Below are 20,648 nucleotides of genomic sequence, written 5' to 3'. Positions count from 1 at the left end.
GCTCGCTCACACGGCCGGGAAGCGGCGGCCGCGCAGCCGGCGGCTGCAGCGGCTGCGCAGCGCGCGCCTGCCGCGGGGCTCCTGGGGGCCGGCGAGCCCATTTGCGCAGTCCCCCAGGGGAGGGACGAGGCCGCCCAGGTGAGAGCTGGGGGCCCTGGCTGGGCGGGAGTGGGTGCCGCGGGCCGGGCCTGCGGGACAGTCCCCGAGCACCCACGGGAGCGGGTGGGCTCCCCACCGCGGGGGCGATGCCCGGGACCCTGGGCGCGCCCCACACCTGCTGCAGCGCGGCCTCCCGGCGTAACTGCCCTCGCTTCGGGGGTCGGGGCCGGTTCGCGGCCTGGAGCAACCTCCGGCCGGGCCTGGGGTTCGGCGGCTCCGGGCCCGCGGGGCTGGGAGGCGGACAGGCAGCCCCCCGAGCCCGCACGGGAGCCGCTACCCGCTGCCGGCCTGGGCAGTGCGCGCTGCGCAGTGGGCGTGGTGCCCCTTCTGCTGCAGAGGGGCCACCCGGAGTTGAGGGTGACCGTGGGGGAGGCAGCGGGGGAGACAGGTGGTTGAGGGGGTGAGGGCTGGCGCGCCGCAGCTGGCGAGGGTAACTCGCATTTCCTCCTCCCCGCTTCTTCGGGGGGCGCCGCGGCGCGCGAGGTGGCGGCAGGAAGGCCCAAGGCGTTATCTCCGCCGGCCGAGGGAGGGCAGGTGCCACCGGAGGAGATGCCGCCGGGCCTGCCTCGGTTCCGTCTCTCCGCAGCAAAAATTGAAGAAAGTGGGAAAGTGGGTGTGGTGATGAAGGTGGAGGAGTTTGATGGAGACGAAACTGCCGGCTGGCTGCCTGGCTCCTGCGTGTGCAGTCACCGCGGAGCTTTCTCCCAAGACTGCGGGGGTGCCATGCCAGGGAGAGAGGCACAGGCTACTGAGGCAGCAGGAGTAGGTTCTGCAGGCTAACAGCCCAGGCTATCTAGAGGGGGAGGCAGGCCAGGGTGTGGTGGGAGCTCAGGGAAGTTCCTGAAGACCCCACCTGCCGGCCGAGTTGCAGCCCCAGACCATGATTGGGGATTTGGCATTTGCCAAATGTGCTTCCTCTTCCTTTTTCTTTCCCTTTCGGTTTGTTTTGCTTCGTAGAGGAACAGCAAATGACAGAGCAGAGGAATGGCCGGCCCAGCCAATCCTGGAGCTACCGTAGCCCTTGGTCCCCCAAACCAGCCCTCTCTGGGGTGGGAGGACAGAGGAGGGGGCTCCTGGTTCCCACCCCACCAGGACCACCTCCTCCCCTGGCACAGGCCTGATGGCCATCAGCAGCCCCAGGTGGATGGAAGGGCAGTGGTACCCTCTCCCCCTGCTGCCCAGCGTGAGAAAGAGAAGGCAGATCCAGGCAAGCCTTTCTGAGTCCTCTGGGGTGGAAGGAGCAGGTAGAGACAGGACCGAGGCAGCGGGGACCTGCTGTGCTGTGGCCTCAGTGCCAGGAGGGCTGTGCCTCCAGCCCCTCGGGTTTGGTTCCACCCCTGGCCTGGCCCTGGCACTCGGCAACTGTGTCTGTGTGCTCATTGGTGCCACCATGTTATATAACGCTTATATAATCTCCCAGGCCAAGTGCCGGGTCTCTGCTGTCAGGTCACATAGACTCCGTGTCCATGTGGGAGGCAAGGCCCTGTGGGAGCTTGAGGGTAGACTGTTCCCCGTCCCCACCCCACCCCAGCCTGGATCCTCCTTCTGCTCCTAGCCTGGGAGTGGAAGTAAGAGTGTTTGTGGGGGTGAGGGCAGGGATGGAGGGGGCACACACCGCACCAGCTACGTGAAGCTGCGGAAGAGAGGTTGTCTGGGTGGCCTTTCTCTTCTTGTCCCTGTGTCCCTTCTGCCCCGTAGATGCTGGTATGGGAGCTGTCAGTCTTGGGCTTTAAGGCCCACCCTTTGTTTTTGGGCCCCTGGCATAGCAGGTGGATGTGATGAGATGATTCTCAGAGTGTGGCAGTGCACGAAGGCATGGTCCTTGGAGTTGGAGAAAGAGAGGGAGAAATTGGCTGTACTCTTCTGGTTCTGAACAGTGGTGACTAGGAGGATGGCAATGATGTCGCAGGAAATTTGGACTGGGGCTAGGGCCTAGGGGGGTGGCCAGGGAAGGGCGGACATGGAAGTGGATCAGACAGCAAAGATAAACATGGTGTTCTTTTACTGTACTCTCCACTGGGCTGTCCCTGGTTACCAGGGCAACAGAAGCAGTGATGAAAATCATGCCTTTCGTTCAGTGGAAAAAATCTAGCTCCTCCTCCCGCCTCTTCCTTCTCTAATCACCCACGGCCCATTGGGAAGATGTTGCCTCTGGGGAGTGGAGGTCCCTCTGTGCCTCCATCGTGCCTCCTTGCCCCTTGCCTTTCAGCATCTGTCTCCTTGCTGCATCTCCTGTCCTTCGCACCCCCCAGCCGAGCTCTGGCAATTGGCATCGCGTAGGAGTTGGAGTAGATGGAGGGGGAAGGGTAAGGACGTCATGGCAGGGTAGGGTGAGCAAGGCGTGGGCAGAGACATGGATGCAGTCAAGGCTGGCGCTGGAGGAGCCTGTCGTTGGCCAGCTGGATGGAGCTCGTTTCTGCAGTGGTGGGAATCAGGGCTGGACAGGGTGAGAAGGATGGTAGAGGGCCTGCAGAGTGGGAGGAAGCAGGGAGGCACACGGTGGCCAGGGAAGCAGAGTCTCATGGTCAAGTATCCATGCATTCGGCATATAATAGGTGCCCCCATGTTAGGTAAGGTCCTGAGAGCTGGGAAGCCTGGAGTGACTGGCTGTGGACCTTGACCTTGAAGAGCTCTTGGTGCTTGGGAGGAAGAGAACAGCTGGTAATGTTACAAACTTAGAATTAGGCCTCAGGCAGAAACTCTTGATGTGGAGGGTTAATATGGAGGCCATGGAGTGCAGCGGAGGTGGACCGAGCGCCACTGTGGCCTGGGGACAGGACCTTGGCCTGAGAACGTGCTGACATTTTAAGCCTGAGTGATTGATGGAAGCAGAAAGCTTAGGGTTAGGCTTGTTTGAGAGGTCATGTTGGATTTGCTGGCAGATGTGTTGCCTTCAAGACGGTGATGGGGCGGCTGTGTGGCCATGCAGTAGGAGTCTTAGCTGGCCGCTGTTGCTGAGAAGGTGTGGCAAAGTCCTTGCCAGGGCCTGAAGCACTGAGCAGGAGTTGGAAGATGCTCCGTGCCTTGTGCTTGTCTTGCCCAGCCTCCTGGGCTGGTTTCTGTCACGAATACCCATATTCTTCTCCCCCTAGTAGCTATGTCCAAAAGCTGGAGGTGGCAGGGGAGACACAGGCAACACACATGTGCGGGAACTTCAACAAGTTTGTAGAAATGGAGTTAAAACAAATGCAAGTAGTTGAGTGGTGGTTAAGACTCTCTTGGGACACCTGTATCCTATATTAGGGGTTGTAACTGTTCTCCTGTCTTCCATTTCCTGTTGATACACCCTTGGTGGGGGGTACAGCAGGTGATGGTCCCACTAGTTGGTCCCCTGCCACCCTTGTGGGATTGGGTTCCTACCTCTGAGCTTCAGTCTGGCCCAGCCTCGGCTATGGTGCAGGTGATTTGCGAATGAACCAGCACTTTCAGTGGGTATATCTCTTTCTGTCACTCTACCGCTCATATAAAGTCAGTTCATAAAACTTTACAAAAATAAGTTTGTTTAAATACAGATATTTGAAATGCACATAGTTTTTTTTCATATTGTACATTTTGAAGATCCCTGAAATGCATGGATTTTGATATATTTTTAACACGACGATGAACTTATCTTTTACTTCTGCTTTCCACACGCTTTGTGAATTGCTCTCACCCACTTGGTCCCTTGACCTTTGCCCTGCTTGGTGGCCTTGGCTGCACAGTGGACGCTGTCACAGGGCCTTGGCCCCCTCCAGCATGCCCTTTCTACGCTTCCTTTCCCGCTTCACTGTGGAGGAGTAGGCACAAAAACAGAAACAGATGACTTTTACCAATGACATGACCTTGGAAGTGTCACTTCCTATTCCGGACCCTAGTGTCCAGTCAGGGACCTGTTTTTTTCTAAAGACCTTGGACTTGACAGCTTTTTCTGCCTTTGTGCAGGCGTCTGATGCAGGTCAACTTTTTCTTTTTCCTTTTTTTTTTTTTTTTTTTGAACAAGCAACCTAGATTTCTTAAATGTTTTGTAGAAGGTAGTTCTCAGGGGTGGAGGCCAGGTCCCTGGAGTAGGGCTTCATCTTTGGAATCCCCAGGTGGCTGGTAGTCAACTGCTCTACTTTGGAGTATGGAACTGCTGGAAGAGCAGGTTTTCCCCAGGGATGAGAGCCTGTCAAACTATGGCCCATGAGCTGGATGCCTTTTCAAAAATATGAATATTTTGTAATATAGGTAGAGGGTGGGAGGTTGCTAGAGACAAGAGCAGCAGCGACTAGGACCGCACCAGACGGAAACTGGAGGCTGGGAACTTAGTCCAGACTTCCTGGGGGCAATAAGGAGCCAGCTACTTGAGCCATCACCTGCTGCCTCCCAGGCTTTGCATTAGCAGGAAGCTGGAGCAGGTTGAATACCTGTTTTTATAAAGTTTTATTGGTACAGAGACATACACGTTGTTGATACATTGTCCCTCACTGGTTTCGTGCTATCATGGGCCCGTTGAGACAAGTGACAGGCCAGTATGAAACATTCACTGTCCTGCTCTATAAGATAAACATTGGCCAACCTCTGTGTAGAGTGCTGGGGAAGGCTTGTGTGTCAGCTGGGACTGCCTCTGTCTATGGCTGTTCCAGATTTCTGGGGTTCTTGAAGATGCCGTGTTCAGTCTGACTTTGTGCTCCCATGGACAATGATCTGGCTGTTGAGATAGTGGGTTAGTGGAGTCAACACAAAAATATTAATTCTGTGTCCAGGAACCCTCTTTCATTTTCAGACCTTTTCCTGGAACCCCAAGGGGGCCCACCTGTCTTAGAGCCAGGAGGTTGTCCATGAGGCTGGGTCATGGCCTTGTTGTGACACACGATGTTCCCTCCCTTTCTTGACTGACCACAGTCTCTGGTCTGGAGGAAGGGAAGCTCACTGGTTGTGCTGGGATCTATGGCATATTCCCTGGGGTGTCCCTGCCTTGTGTCTGTTTTAGTGCCAAGGTCCTGGGTCTGAGCACAGAGTTCAGGGTCTGTGTGGGGAGCTGATTCAGCAGTTTGTCAGCGTACAGCTAGCCTCGCTGTGCTGACCTGGTCTTCCAAGTGGAGCGTTGGCTAGGAGCAGATCTGACTGAGAGAGCTTGCTGCTGCTGCAGCCGGGGCGGCTCCTACTGTTCAGGGCTGAGCTAGGAAGTGAGACTTCTTGTCATGGTGGCAAAAGGGAACTGCAAGTTGCTAGCTGCTGGTGGCGGGGAGGGTTGGGGGTGGCGATGACGGAGGTTTGTTCCCATTGCAGCTGGAAGGGAGGAGGTTAGCAGTGGGAGGAGGAAGCAGACCGTCTAGAATAGCAAAGAAGCTAGAAGCCAGGCACACCCGGAGCTGCTTCTTGGCTGTCTGTGCTCTGTGCTAAGCCTGCTTCTAGGAGCCTCACTCCCCAACACACTTCCCTCCACAGGCTAGGTTTCTGACTATTGTCATAAAACAAACAAACAGAAAAAAACCTTAAAAGATGTCCTTGTCAAAAACCCTCTCCAAAGTCCTTTTCAGTGGGTTTTGAATGATGGAGTTCAGTGTGATTCCATGCCGTGTAGGCTTTAACGATTGTTGGCATGAGTGCTCCAACCTCGAGACCGTTCCATTCGGTACCAGATGTGTACCCAGATTCTGTGAGGCATCAGACTCTCCAGCAAGTTCCAAGGATTCAGAGAGAAATAGCAGAGACACATTTGGGTCTGGAGGGCTCGTGGGTGGTTTGGCCAGCTTTAATTTCACCTGGACTGAGCCCACCTGTGTCTCTTGTGCTCGTTCACCCCACTGCCAGGTGTGGCGTTTGGCACACAGCAGGCAGGCAGGCAGATACTTCCTTGGCAGACCCGTCCTTATCTGTTCTGTCCTGCAGATGTGCAGGAGGGACATTAGCAGGTGCTTGGAGGAGGAGGAATGCTCATAGGAGGGGTGGCACGTCTGGAGTGAGTTGGACAAACCTGTATCTTTTGGTAATGGGACGGCTTTCAAGGAACTGAGAAAGGCTAAAGCTGTGGGTATAAGGGAATCGTGTGGCTGTAGGACCGCATGCACAGACAAGTATGACTTGGTCCCTGGAGGCTGAGTAGAAGGCGGTGTGAGACCAGAGGTCATCTCCAGACCCAGGAGGAAGGCAGAGAGGAAAGGGGCGGGACAGCCCCAGAGGAACTGAAGGCAGGCTGGAACTCCCAGCTATTTTCTGCAGGTCTCAGAAGTGACTGGGTCCTCGTGGGACTGCAGATGCGACTCAGCACAAGGACAGGGGAGTCAGCTGAGGATTGCCACCCTGGTCACACTCCCTGTTGCACAGGCTAGCTAGCCTGTCAGGTATACGTGGCCCTTTTTGTGTGTTCTTCAGCCCACCTGTCCCTTCATCCATAAGAATTGCATCAGGTACCTCTCAATGACAAAATGTAAACCAGGTGTTCAGCTCACCATGAAAAGGCGTTTGTGTGCTTTCTGAGCAGCCTTTTCCTGGGCACATGCTCTGTGCCAGGCACTGGCACCTGAGCACACACCTGTGAAGGGACAGGTGGGATCCTCCTTTGTGGAGCTTGTCTCTAATTGAGAAATTGTGAATTTCTCATGTGTGTTGGGTAACCGTAATCATTGTTTGTTGGAGAGACAGATGCTGATGGGCAGATGGCAGGGGCTCCCTTCTACTGGTTGCCTGCCACAGCCAGCCAAAACTGGGAGCTGGGCACTCAACCAGGTCTCTCCCCTGTGGGTGGCAGGACCATCACTGTGCCTCCCAGGGTCTGCATGAAGTAGGAAGCTGGAAACAGGATGTGAAGCCAGCCATTAAACCCAGGTGCTCTTTTTAACCCGAGTGTTAACTGCTGTGTCACATGCTTGCTCCTTTAGCCATTTTTTGTGTACTGACAGATGTGCCCTGGGCTAGGGCTTGGTGTCTTGGTTCCCCTGTAATTTCCTGTGACTGATAAGAGGCGTCTCAGAATTGTTGCAGCATGTGGCAGCTTTGGCAGGCTTCTGCTTTGCACCCATGCCACCTGCATGCGGTCTAGTAGTGGTGCTGCTTTGGCTCTTAAATAGGAAGGTGCGTGGCTCTCACCATTACAGTCAGGAACTGGCTTAGCTGATGGACTGTAGACAGGCTAAATGGAAGCATTAAGAGGTGCTCTGAATTACCAGAGGGCCTTGTGGATGGCAGAGTGGCACTCATGTTTGAGCAAGTTTAAATGTTTTTGTGACCTTGTGGGCTTTTGCATATTCTAGTTGAGTTACCTGCTGACCTTTTATGACAGGTCCGTTGTCTTGATTTGCTGTTCCTTTCTGAGCAACAGAGTGGATGGTGTAGCCATGTTGCCTTAGTAGCAGAATCTGACAGTACAATCTAGGTCTGTCTTCTAATACAACTTTTTCAAATTTATTTATAAATTTGTTTGAAAGGCAAATGGAGGGTGGGGAGCGGGAAGAAGCTTCCATCTACTGGTTCACTCTCCAGATGTCTGCAACAGCTGGACCTGGGCCAGGCTGAAGCCAGGAGCCCAGAACTCAGTCAAAGTCTCTCATTTGAGTATCAGGGACAGAAGCAGCTGGACGACCACTGGGTTCGCCAGGACTTGCACCTCTGGCTCTCTGATGTGGGGCAGTGGCACCCCCAGCTGTGACTTAACTGCGTGCTAAATGCTTATGGCTTGATGAAACTTGTCACAGATTCACATTTATCTGTAAATAAATAAACCCAACCTTTTTTTTTTAAATTGTTATTGTCATGTTCTCACTTTGAGAATGGGCCATGTTTATTTATTTATTGCATTTTCTGTTCAAGTAAAGCTGCTTGGAATTTTCTGGATTACAGCATCTGAGCCTTTTGGAAAATGCTTAGTTGATAGAAATGCGTTCTCAGACATGAAGACATATTCTATCACTTTTCCTAGATATTCTTGTGCATCTTTGGAGTCACGATATGATGTGGCTGTATCAGTTAGGACTTTTGAGCAATTCCCCGTGTGTGTATTAGTTTTGAAATACAGCGTTGCTATCCCATTAATATATTATGTAACATAAAATGTGGGAACCTCAAATGGCTGGTGGTAGGCCACATTCTCTACAGGCTCTTCATGGTCTTGTCTTTGTTCCTAGGTCTCATTCACCCTCACATATCCAGGACGCTGTTCATCATTTCCCATTCCTTCTTGTAGGATCTGCATTTCTGCCAACTGGATATTTGCCATAGTCACTGTTTTTCTGACCTTAGACAAGTCTTCTTCAGCCGCGGCTCTCCCCACTCTTACCCTGGTTCTCAGGATGTCCTTGTTGTTTGCACATCCTCTCTTTAGTGGCACCACTCCTGATGAGCGTGTCCATGATGAGGGTATCCCTGGTGGTTGGTTGTCCAAGGGCCCTCTCTGTAGCTCTTCAGCAGAGGGTGACACTGCTGGTCATGCCCTTTACCTAGAAACCCTTTCTTCATGTGTCCTCCACTCCTTCTCAGCTTTTCATCTCCCTGGCTTACGAACCTGAGACGGTCCAGGGATCACTCTTCCCCATCTTCTCTTGTGCTCTTTCCGATCCTCTCCTGTCTTAGAGCTTTAACTACCATCTGTATGAGTGATGCCAGGAATTTGCTTCAAAGTAGTCCTGAGAGATAAACAAAATTGACCATCAGTGGATTGCTGATGAGGCTGAGTGATAGGTATCTGGTTGTTTATTATAATGTTCCATGGACTTGATTTGTGTTTACAATTATCCAGAATAAATTAAGTTACATGAATCTATGTGCCAATGAGGCCCGATTCTCTGCAACTCAGGCCCTCTTCTGAACTGTGGACCTCTGTTCCTTCTGCCTGTTGAACACTGTTTCAACAATGACATGAAGATATATTTTGCATTGAGCATGTGCCAAATGGAACAGTTGGTTTTCCAAGTCAAATATGTTCTTCCTGCTGCCATCTCTCTATCCTGCCTGTGGAATGCTGTCTTTGCAGATACTCATCCCAACACCTGTGGTCATACTTGACTCCTCTCTGTCTCACTCATATATCCTTTATGTAATCCATCAGCAAGCCTTGTCGACACTGCTTGTCAAATATATCCAAAATCTGACCTGTCTGAACTGCTTCCACTGGTCCAAGCCCTCATCAGCCATCGTCTGCTTCTCCTTGGCCCTTTACAGGCTGTCATCCTTACGGCCGTCAGAACAAGCCCATGTAACAAATGTCATGCCCTGCTGTGCTGGAGATCCTGCAGTATCTTCTTTTCTCACTCAGTGGAAGCCATGGGTTTCACTATGATCCATGAGACCCCACAGCTTACGTCACCATTGTCTAGTAGAAATAACAACTTGAGCACCACATGCATAGTCTAAAATAGGCTGTTAAAGGAAGAAAGGAAAGAAAAATGAAACAGTTGACAATTTTAGCAATGTGTTTTATTTGACCCAATATATGAAATTTTTTTTAACTTGTGAGCTAGGTTACATTTTTATAATTGTCATTTGTACTAAATAGCACTGGGAACACATCTCCGTTGGGACAGTCCATGCTGCACACGTGCCACAGCCTCCCGTGGCTGACGGCTGTCATGTTGGACAGTGTCATGTCAGTCTATAGCCTGACCCTGCTTGGCTTTTGTGTCCTCTCCTACTGCTCTTTCCTTTCTTCCCTTTGGTCCTATGTCTCTGGTTTCCTTGCTAATCCTCCTTGCTAATCCTTTGGCACTTCCGTTCCCTTTCACTTGGAGTGCTTTTGCCCACACGGCCAAGTGATGATGCTCCTGTGTCCTTTGTGTCTTAGCTCAGGTGCTTCAGTGGGCCACCGGACCTTCTCTGGCATTGTTCGAATACCTTCCCTGCAGTGTTTCTTTTCCATAGCACCATCACCATGTAACCTGCACAGGTTGACTGTTCCTGTGTCCAAAATGCTTGGACCCAAAAGCATTTCACATTTTGGGATATTTGGGATCCATGTCTACACACAAAATTCAGTGTTTTGTAAGAACAATATAGGAGGGTTCCTCAAAAAGTTGATGGAAAATGTGTATTTTGAAAACATGTATGTAGATTCTGTGTGCGTGGTTTTTTTGGCACCAAAACCACCATGTCTTTGACAGTCCATGTTTGCTTGAACGTTTTGAAGTAACCACATACACATACCTGAAGGAAATGTTTTGTGTCATATGAGGTCAGGGGTGATGCCCGCTTGTGGCATGTCATGTTTCAGAGCTTTCATAGTTCAGATTTGGGATTTTTACATCAGGAATGGTTAGCTTAAGTGTATTTCTATTTGTTCTCCCCCTTTCCCCGCATAAACAGACACGCCCTCCAAAATAAGCTATACCAATACAGAAGGTTTTGTTGTTTTTATCACTTGGCATGTTGCACAGTTTTATCACTTGGCATGTTGCACAGCATGGCACAAATGAGATGGATAGATAAGTGTTGAAAAATTAAATGGAATGGATGAACAATGCAATTGAGTATACTTGATTGTTTCAGAAGATCTTTTGTTTTTCATTTATTTGATTTCATTTGATGACACACTTTCATAGGCTCTGGGATCAGAATATCTTGCTGTTATAGAGCAGTTGGAAGTTCTGATTTTGAGTTAGGGTGCTTTGAAAGAGACCCCCACAAAGATATGTAGAAATCATGGAAAAAAATGTACTCTAGCTTGCACTTAATTAAATTTGATGTTTGATTTTTATCGTGATCCACTAAGTTGTGAAAGATTTTTGTTGAAATCCAGCTATGGCATTTTGGTCTTTCCTGATAGTAGTCAGCTGTTCATGTGACTCATTCGAAGTGTTTGTGTATTTTTATGCTTTGTTGATCCATGAGTTCAAAACCCTTGAAACACTTCAGTTGGGGAGATTTTAAAAGATGTTTGACTGTTGTTTGAGCAGATAGATTTTGGTGATGACATTATTTTTTGTTTGTTGGTTTGTTTAAAGATTTATTAATTTGAAAAGCAGAATGATAGGGAATAAGAGACTGAGAGAGATCTTGCATCCTCTGGTTCCTTCCCCAAATGGCCACAACAGTGGGGGGCTGAACCAGGCTGAAACTGTGATCCTGGACCCTCACCCAGGTCTTTGTGTGGGGGACAGGGACACAGCACTTAGGCCATTCTCTACTACATTCCCAGGCACATTAGAAGGAAGGAAGCTGGATCATAACCTGGGACTCCAGCTGGCTGTCTGTCATGGGATGCTGATGCTATGGCTTAGCCTGCTGTGCCACAGTGCTGGCCATGGGGTTAGGGTTAGGGCATCTTTAGTGTTGAAATCAGCAACACCATCACATAACTTGTGGAAATTATTACTTAAGTGTCTGCTTGTAAAATGTGATTTCAAAGAATGATGTCTTGAGGCTGGTGCTGTGTTAGCAGGCTAATCCTCTGCCTGTGGCACTGGCATTCCCAGAGGAGCACTGGTTCCTGTCCTGGCTGCTAAGATTCCAGTCCAACTTCTTGCTTATGATCTGGGTGAGCAGCTGAGGAAGGCTGCAGTACTTGGGTTCCTACCCCCACATAGGAGACCGAGAAGAAGCTCCTGACTCCTGGCTTTGAATCAGCTGAGCTCTGGCTATGGTGACCATTTGGGGAACAAACCAATAGATAGAAGATCTTTCATATTCTTTCTGGATTTCCTTCTCTTTGCAACTCTCCCTAGCAAATAAAAACAAATAAATCTTAAAAAATGGCAGGTCTTGCTTATCCATTTAAAAAATTCCACCTTCACCTTAAAGGCACAAATTAAATATTTATTTGTTTAAAAAACTCACTAAATAAAATTCTACTGGCAGGCAGTCATTTCAGAAAAGGTCAGAACATTTTTAGAATCTTTGTTTTTTGGCTGAAAGGGAAGAAGTGCAATTCCGGTTTGGGCGGCTTTCTCGGGTCCTCTGGCATGGAGCACTTGATGACAGTGTGGTGCGGTGTGCCAGGGCTCAGCTTCTCAGGGAAGGATTGTCGTCTGTTGTATTGAAGATGGTCATCTTTATATCTGCATGATGGGCATGTGTCAATCATACTAGACAACTGGGGATGCCACTGCCCATGATTCTGTACTTGCACCTCAGACTAGAGGAAGCCTCCTGCATCATAGATGGCCGTAACCACAGATTGCAGGAGTACACAGACTCAACCCGTTTGCTAAGTATTGATAAGGTTTAATTCCTTAGTGTTCAGTAAAAAATACATAGAGACTGCCTCTTACTTTCATTCCAATGGGTCTCATACCTGGGAATCAGAGATGAATAATCTGTTTCTTTTTTACTCCCTTTGCCTTCCTAAGCAACCTTCAGTCTTCAAGGGGTTTGAGCCTGGCTGCTGCTGCCACTCCTGGCAAGCAGGAGTTCAGGGCTTCCCTGTGTTTATGGACTGACAAGTGCGGGGCATGGAGCCGTTCTTGGCCCCAAGGATCATGAGGTTCTACCTCTAGATATCACCGAAGTCTGGCAGCTGCTGGTCTTGGAGTCCTGAAAGCTCTTGAGACAGCAGGGAGAACACTTTTTTGTCTTGGTGCATCCTTCTGGGTCTGACGGGGAGCAGAGATGGTGGCAGCCTAATCGTGGCTGTGCTTGGACACTGCTCTGAAGTGAGCTGGCAGACGCTGCCAGAAGCGGGGCCCGTTGGGTATGCACTGGGAAGGGGATCAGTCTCAGAAGTGCCTGGACTGGCTTCGTGAGGATTTGGGTCTGGTGACTTTAAACCCTTCTTGTGCCCCTTCTCATTCTGATTTGGCATGCACCATCCCAAGGTATAAAGCTGTGCAGTATGCTGGGTGAGTGGTCTGATGCTCAGTGAGCTTGTAAGATGGAGAAAGGATGGATGCGTGTGTGTGTGTAATTTGTTATCTTAGCATCTTTGGGACTTGTCCAAGTGTCCCATGTAGGCATTCTGGGTTTGGTGGTCACTGATGGGTAACAAATACCCAGTGGCCCAGTGAGTTGGGGAAGCAGTGGAGAAAGAGTCTGGGAGCCTGTATGGTTGGGGTGAGCCAGCATTTGCTGCACTTAGCAGAGCGCATGTGCACATGCGCGCACACACACACACACACACACACACACACACACACACACACAGAGCTGGGGAAAATGGAAAGGGAAAAAAAATGAGCCTTTGAAACTTATTAATTCAGACTCTTGAATGCTTGTGATGTTTTTCTGTGTCATGGTTTCCAGCTCAGGTACCCAGCCAGGCGGTAATTACAGATAGAAAAGAGGCAGTGTGTTGCATTTCTGGGAACAGTGAGTGTGGAAAGGAGTCATTAGGGTTTCACATTACTGTAGGCCAGGGTTTAGAGAATTCCATAGATGTCCCGTTCCATCAAGGAGGGCTATCTGGAAGAGGCAGCACGGCTTCATGGGTCTCTGGGGAAAGCGGAAAGGCTGGGCTGACGATGGTTTGAAATTGTATTCTTCCTGTTGTCCTCAAACCTCCTATGAGAAATGTTTCTGTGCCATCGGTTCACAGTAAGTAACTTGGGCCCGATGCAGTAGCCTAGCAGCCAAAGTCCTCACCTTGAATGTGCCGGGATCCCATATTGGCACTGGTTCTAATCCTGGCAGCTCTGCTTCCCAACCAGCTTCCTGCTTGTGGCCTGGGAAAGTAGTTGAGGACGACCCAGAGCCTTGGGACCTTGCATCCGCATGGGATATCTAGAAGAATTCCTGGCTCCTTGCTTCAGATTGGTGCAGCTTCAGCCGATGCAGTGACTTGGGGAGTGAATCATGGAACGGACGATCTTCCTCTCTGTCGCTCCTCTTCTCTCTCTATATCTGACTTTGCAATAAAAAAAAAAATAAATCTTAAAAAAAAAATAAGCAGCTTTTCCCTTAGGGTTTTGTAGTGTACCAGCTACACAGATAGGCTGATTGAAGGGGGAATAGGAGCCCACGTGGGCAGCCCTGTGTTCACATTTCTGCCTGTTTGCGTCATAGGGGAGTCCATGCAGTGAGGGGTGAGCAGTGCCTGACCTTGGGAGCAGGTCACTCGAAGAACCAGCCTTGCACAGTGTGGTGCTTCGGGCCTGGGTCATGCAGGAAGTTCACCTGCCCTTACAAGTGACAGGGAATGCTCCTGAGCCTTCTGCTTGAGTGACAAGGGACAGACCTGGCACTCTTGCAGGCAGTCATTGCTTGGGCCAATGCTTATGGTTCCTGGCCACCGAGGTCCCCAGTCATGTCCTCAGTGGCTCTTGTGCTTTGTAGGGAGTTGGTGAGGGAACTCCTTTCTGCTTCTCAGAATCCTGTTTGGACTGTGGATCCAGACACCCTTGTGAGTTGTGAATGAAAAGGAACTAGTGTCGAGACTATTAGGTTGCATATGTTATTGTAAATACCATATGCATATGCAACCTAATAGTTTTTCGTGAGGCCTGAAATTACACACATGTGTAAATACACATATATGTACATGTCAGTCTGTGAAGGATCATCAAGTGATATTTATTTCTTATGAGGGACCAGGGTCCCAAGAGTTTGAGAAATACTATCCTAGAAGGACTTCTGTGTTCTTGGCGTGGCCAGGGGTTCCTGTTGCAGCCTGGCAGGCCGTGTCTGTTGAGAGCCATGCGGTGAGAGGGCTTTGTTCAAGAGCAACCGGAGTCAGGCCCTGCCACCATGATCTTGGCCTTACCCGTGGCTGTGCGCTCTGTCCGCTGCTTCCTGCTGTAGAGGAGCTGGCAGGTCTGCCAGGAAAAGCTCCCCCAGAGGTTAGCAGCACATCCCCTTCTCCCCTGGTCACCAGGCTGAGTGTCCCCAGCATGCAGATGCTCCGCCCCTACGTCCTTCTCTTGGCTTTGGTGGCTATTCATTTGCTCGTGGACAATTTTCTATTTTAGTGGCAAATCTTCCCTGCATACCAGGGCCAGGGCAGAGAGCAGAGGGCTGTCCTTGTTGTGTTTCTCAAGGTCATTGGGTGGGGGGGATTAGAGGTCAGACTGCTTGGGGCAGGGTGGGGGATAAGGGGGTACTCTTGTTTGTGGCTTCCCAGTGGTTTCACTACATATGTGATTCTCTGGCCGCAGCTTCTCCCAAAGGAGAGGAGCCTTTCCCAGTCCGTAGCTGCTGCTTCCTCTAGTGGCACCATCCGGCTTGCGGAGTGCTGACCCACTTGCCCTCCCTCAAATAGAGGCTTAAATTAGGACCTTTAATCTGTAAGAGGCTTATGGCATGTTGGGTGGCCAGCTGCTCTGGGCTCCCGTGTGGGCAAGGTAGGGCCTGCCTAGCGGTTGTGGGATTTGAGGGAATGTTGGGAGCCGCTGGGTTTGCAGCAGGAGGCAGGGTCTGCCAGGACAGGGTGAGATGGTGGCGTGTCCTTGTCGGGGGTGCCCAGAGTGCAGCAGGCCTTGGGGGCTGAGCCTGGAGCTGTGTCCTTGGTGCTGCAGCATCGGCTCTGCTGGCTCAGCAGGCGTTTTTGCTCTATCACTGTTTGTCCATCAGTGCTGAGTGCCCAGTGTGGTGCTGGGTGCCTCTTCTGCCACAAAATCCCCAAGGCTGTGTGCTGTCCTGCTCCATCAGCTGTGGAGGTCACGGGACAGCTCTCTCTTGGGCTGGCCTCTGGGTCAGCCGTGGCTGACAGTGTCCTGATGGCAGCACTTGTGTGAGGAAACAGTGTCATGGTGAGACCGGAGGCCAGACCAGGGAGGAGCCAGGCCTGCTTGTTCCTGAAAACTGTTATTTGGAGAACTGACCAGGAGCCCAGGAGAGCTGCAGTGACCTCACCACTCGGCCCAACCTCTCGAAGCCCCACCACCTGTTAACCTGGCCACACCGGGGACTGGGCTTCCAAAACGTGCATCTAGGGCAGACACAGCGTGTTTTTGTCAAGGGAAGCCCACGGAGCCCTGGGCTCCAGACCCTGCTGCATGGTGCTCATCGTCCTTCTGAGGAAAGAAGGCCATGACACAGCAGAGGAGCTGTCTGTCCAACATACCCTTGACTGGGAGCTGTTCAGAGTGGCAGATTGTGAAGTTTCAACCTGGTGGGCAGCATGAGGACATGCTTGGTGCTAGAGGCCTGAAAAGCAGAGCTGATGGTGGCACAGCGATGGGAGAGGGGTGGATGTGACATGGAGGGGAGGACAGAGGAATGGCCTGGCCTGGGGGTGGGTGCCTCTGGAGCCTGTGTCTCCTCTGCTTCCTGGTTCTGTCCTGGAGCCTCTCCATGATTGGTGCAGAAGCACCTCTTCAGTTTTCTTCCTTCTCCTCCTCTTTGCCCTGACTTGAGTGAGCGCCGACCTCACGCACCCTCCTGCATGCCTTACAGGGCCAGTCTCATACTCCCCTCCCCACAGCCCTCCTGTGTGGGTGTTCCATGTTACTGTGTGTACTGTCGAGTCGGTGAGGCGGGGCCCAGAGAGGCCATGGGGACAGAACAAGGAAGTGGTGGGCTCAAGAGTTTGCCCAGGGCGACTGAAGGCAGAACCCCATGAAAGCAGCAGCCCACGCTCTGCACTGCTGCCTCTCTCTCTGCCTCCTGAACATGTCTGAACATCAGAAGCCCCCCCCCGGGGAGCTTTTCCAGGCGGGTGAGGCCTGGGGGAGGGACTGAGGCATCAGAATTGTTTCAGGCTTTCAGGTGGCTCCAGCGGGCTGCCAGGCTGAGCTCAGTGCTCTGTCTCCTGACTGCTGAGGATCAGAATCTGTTTTTATCTTCAGGATTACGGAGAGTATCATGCAGAGAGTGGTACCCATGGCACCGTAGTGAGTCTGAGCGAGCAAGACCCATCACCTAACAGCATTGCGGCTCCCAGGCAGTGATACCCCGGGGCATGGCATGGGCCACTGGAGGGATGTTGGCCCTGATCAATGACCCCTTTTGGCGCTGAGGGCCACTTGGGGTGCAGCGCCTACATCCAGCACCCCAGAGACCTCCAACTGTGGTTTCTCATGTCCGTGCTCCCCCCTGGGCCCCATTCCTCAGCAGGGAAAGGCAAGGGTCACACGAGGGCAGACCTCTTCTCAACAAGTCCTGTTCCTCTCCATCTGTCCCCGGCTGAACCTGAAATGGACACGAAGAGCAGAGTCGTTTGGGTGGCTGGGAACAGCACTAAATTTAGCAAAACTGAAGCTAGCGGGGGGCCGGCCTGGACCGAGCCAGATCCAGTCCCAAGTGGACTAGATTTATAGTCAGCAGCACAGTCAGCGTCGTTTCTGCTCGGGCAGGACTGTGGCTGTGAAAGATCTTTCTGGTCTTAAAGCCTGTCCTGCAAGCCTGCCGAACTCTGCCCCTCTGTGGCCTGACTCCGCCCCACCATGCGTGCTGCCTGTCTGGTTGAATCCTACCTATCAACCTTCCTCCAACTCCTCCTTTATAAGGCTAGGGCTGATGCAGGTGGGCTGTCTCACTTCAGTATCTTCACTGTGGCCTGAGTGTTCTGGCATGTCCCTTGGTCTTGGTTGCCAACCTGGGCTCTCCTAGGATCCTGGAGGGCAAGATCTGAACTTAGGCAGCCTCTCTCAGGGTCATCTGGCATCAGAGCCCCTCTGTTACAAGGTGGATGAGCCAAGGGAGAGAAGAGTTGGGCTGGGCCAGACCTTGCCACCCATCAGAAATTCAGCTGGACTGGTGTTGTGTGCATGCCCAGCCCCCAAAGTGAATGACCACGGTGGTGGAGTGCTGTGCCCCTCTCGGACAGTTGCGAACTACTTTCTGACCAATTCAGTCTGTGCCCTGATGTGGCATGGGTGCTCAGGAGTGGAGGTTGGAATCTGAAACTTACAGAGCATTCCCCCCTGGGCCCCCTTCCTCCTGCTCCTCACATCTGCTGGTTGATTTTCTACAAGAGGTTTGTTTTTGTTAATACTCTTGGATTTTGACTAGCTAAATTTCCCCAACTCTTCCCCCGAATGGAGGATTGTACAGCATAGCCAGGGCTGGGATCATGTCTGTGTGATGTGACTTGTCAGTTTAAGGTGATCTCTTTCAACCAGGAGCAGTTTTGCACTCCCTACCTCAGCTTCCCTGTCTCTGTATCTGAAAATGCGTTGTTGCATGTCTGGGATGCAGTGGGTAGAGGACATACAGTGCTCAGTGTGCCACAGTGTGCACATGGCCTTTCCTACAGCGGGCGGTTGTGCAGAAGCTGAGCAGCCGGGCTGCATGGAGACCGGTTTTGTAAATGATCCAGAGGTGATCTTGTCCGGCTCGGTGTTTGTGTAGGAAATGACCTGAAACCAGAAGCTGTCTAGCTGTTGCCTCCCTGTGCCCACCCTTGGCATCCATGGGAACTTCAGTGGCAGAGTCCTTCGACATCTTTTCCCTGAGGTTCCTGTGGTGTTGTTTGCTGCAGAAGACACAGATATGTTCCTGGTGAGGTCTGAAAGTACCTTGGTGCCGCCTATCTTTGTTGCACCTGCTGAGCTTGGGAAAATGGCTTGTTTGGGTGCTAATACCTTAAAGATGGGTTTCAAGGACACCAGGGAAGGAAGCCATTCCAAGCATGCATCACCTAGGAATGATCGGAATCTAGTCTGGAGCTGTTTTCTCTCCCCGCTTCCCCAGCTGAGTGTTTGCTGTGCCTTACAGAACTGAGTTCTGCTTACTAAATTCTCTTATATGCAGGAAGCACGTACTCCCTGCCCTGGAGGACATGTTGTGGCTTCCCAGGAAAGATCCAACCTGTTGCCATACAGTGCAGCAGCCCAGCAGCTCATGTCTTTGGCACTGTCCTCCTGCAACTGGCAAGGCTGCCTTACTTGGGGCAGGACAGGGGCAATAGCAGCCTCCCCAAGTGAGGACCCCTGCCTGTTCTGCACAGTGAAAGGAGGGTAGCTGTGTATGGATTCTAGAATGTGCTGATTTTGCATTTCAGGACACATTCAAGGGTCTCTGTGTGTGACCTTACTACCTGGAATCTTTGTGATGTCAACAATGGCACATGGTGACTCAAGGCAGATGGCATAATGGGAGTGGTAGAGGAGGTGATGGACAGAACAGAAGACCAGGTAAGGCCAAGCCACCTTTGTTCTCTCCTCTGGTTTGCTTCTTGTTATTGTTCTCCTGAGTCTGATGGCCTCTTTCAGTTTCCCTGTGTCTGAGTGAGGCAGATGTATTTTTGGATAAACCCAAACCAAACAGTCAGGTGATTCTGCTTAAAAGATGCAAAGAACATCTTGCACATGACATTGGGGTTGACTGTTTTTCTGGAAGCCATGGGTTACCTGTCAGATCCCTTTGTGGTTCCTGGAGTTCAAGCTCCCTTTACCTTTCTCAGGCAGGGGGCTGAGATGATGCCTTGGTTCGGGAACTGGGTTCTAGGTGCCCACTCTCTTGGCCAGCATGTGTTGTTCTATGATGGTAAATATTGGAATGGATGCAGGAGATGAGGCTGTCTGTATTTAGAAACCCACACCCAAGAGAGAACAAACCCGCGTTGAACCCAGCTGGCTCATCCTTGTTGTAGGACAGAACACACCCAAGGTTACATCCTCTTGTTCTGTGGCTGGCTGAAGTCACTTCCTTGTGTACCCAAGGCTGCCCACACCCAGCTGCTATTTCCTGCACTGGGGCAGGAAGTGCCAGTCACTCAGCTCCTCGTCTCTAGGTCGTGTGTCCTCATCCCTTGCTGTTCTGGATTCTTATGCTTGGCTCTCGCATGTCCCTGAAGTGTACCACTTACACACCTGAGCTTAGTTTGGGTGCTCAGCCTCTGCTGGGATTTTCCACTTCCACATGAGATCCGTGGTGGCTAATACTGATTTGTGACAGTGTCATCTTATTGGCCATCTTGGTTTTAACTCCTTTTTACCTTTGGCCCCCAGCACTTTTTTCTCATTAAAAGTCTGATTTCTCATAGAGATCACTCCATACATCAACATGCATTCATACAACTCATGTATTTTCCAACTTGGTCTCATAGAACATGAAGTTGAACAAATGAATGTAAAGTTTTGAAAACACTTGTATTTTCGGTAGTATTGAATTTTGTAGGGTGATGTCTCTGCTTTTGTTTAAATGTGGTAGAGGGCCTGACACAGTAGCCTAGTGGCTAAAATCCTTGCCTTGCACACTCCAGCATCTCATTTGGGCACCAGTCTGTCCCAGCCACTCTGATTCCTGTCCACCTCCCTGCTTGTGACCTGAGAAAGCAGTTGAGGATGGCCCAAGGCCTTGGAACCCTGCACCCATATGAGAGACCTGGAAGAAGCTCCTGGCTCCTGGCTTTGGATTGGCTTAGCTTCAGCCATCACAGCCACTTGGGGAGCGAACAGCGGGTGGGAGATCTTCCTCTCTGTCTCTCCTTCTCTCTAAATCTGCTTTCCCAATAAAAATGTCTTAATGAAACAAAAAAGAGAGAGAAGAAGATTCTGTAAGCAGGATGAACATGCCCGGAGATCTGTTGGTGCGAGGGCAACAACTGTTTGGATAAAAGCTTCTTCTGTTTTTCATTCTTATTTAGCAGGCAGAGTGAAGTCAGAGTGAAAGAGTTTTACATCTGCAGGTTCAGTTTCCCAGGCTGCATTATCCAGGGCTAGTTCAGGCTGTTGCCAGGAGTCCAGAACTCCATCCAGGACTCCCGTGGGGATGGCCAGAGCCCAACT

At 51.1% G+C, this 20,648-nt stretch overlaps 1 long non-coding RNA gene across 1 annotated transcript; it reads left to right on the top strand.

Annotated features, from left to right (window-relative positions):
• Positions 1-40: 40 nt before the first annotated feature.
• On the top strand, positions 41-19,579 carry LOC121160009. Its single transcript, XR_005884482.1, has 2 exons — positions 41-138; positions 18,920-19,579. It is a non-coding gene; the product is annotated as an uncharacterized LOC121160009 (long non-coding RNA).
• The last annotated feature ends 1,069 nt before the right edge of the window (positions 19,580-20,648 follow it).

The sequence above is a fragment of the Ochotona curzoniae genome, unplaced genomic scaffold (genome assembly GCF_017591425.1).
Source record: "Ochotona curzoniae isolate NIBS_2020 unplaced genomic scaffold, NIBS_Ocur_1.0 contig_430, whole genome shotgun sequence".
NCBI lineage: Eukaryota > Metazoa > Chordata > Mammalia > Lagomorpha > Ochotonidae > Ochotona > Ochotona curzoniae.
Note: the sequence above shows the minus strand (reverse complement) of the source record. Positions and strands in the feature narration are given on the sequence as shown.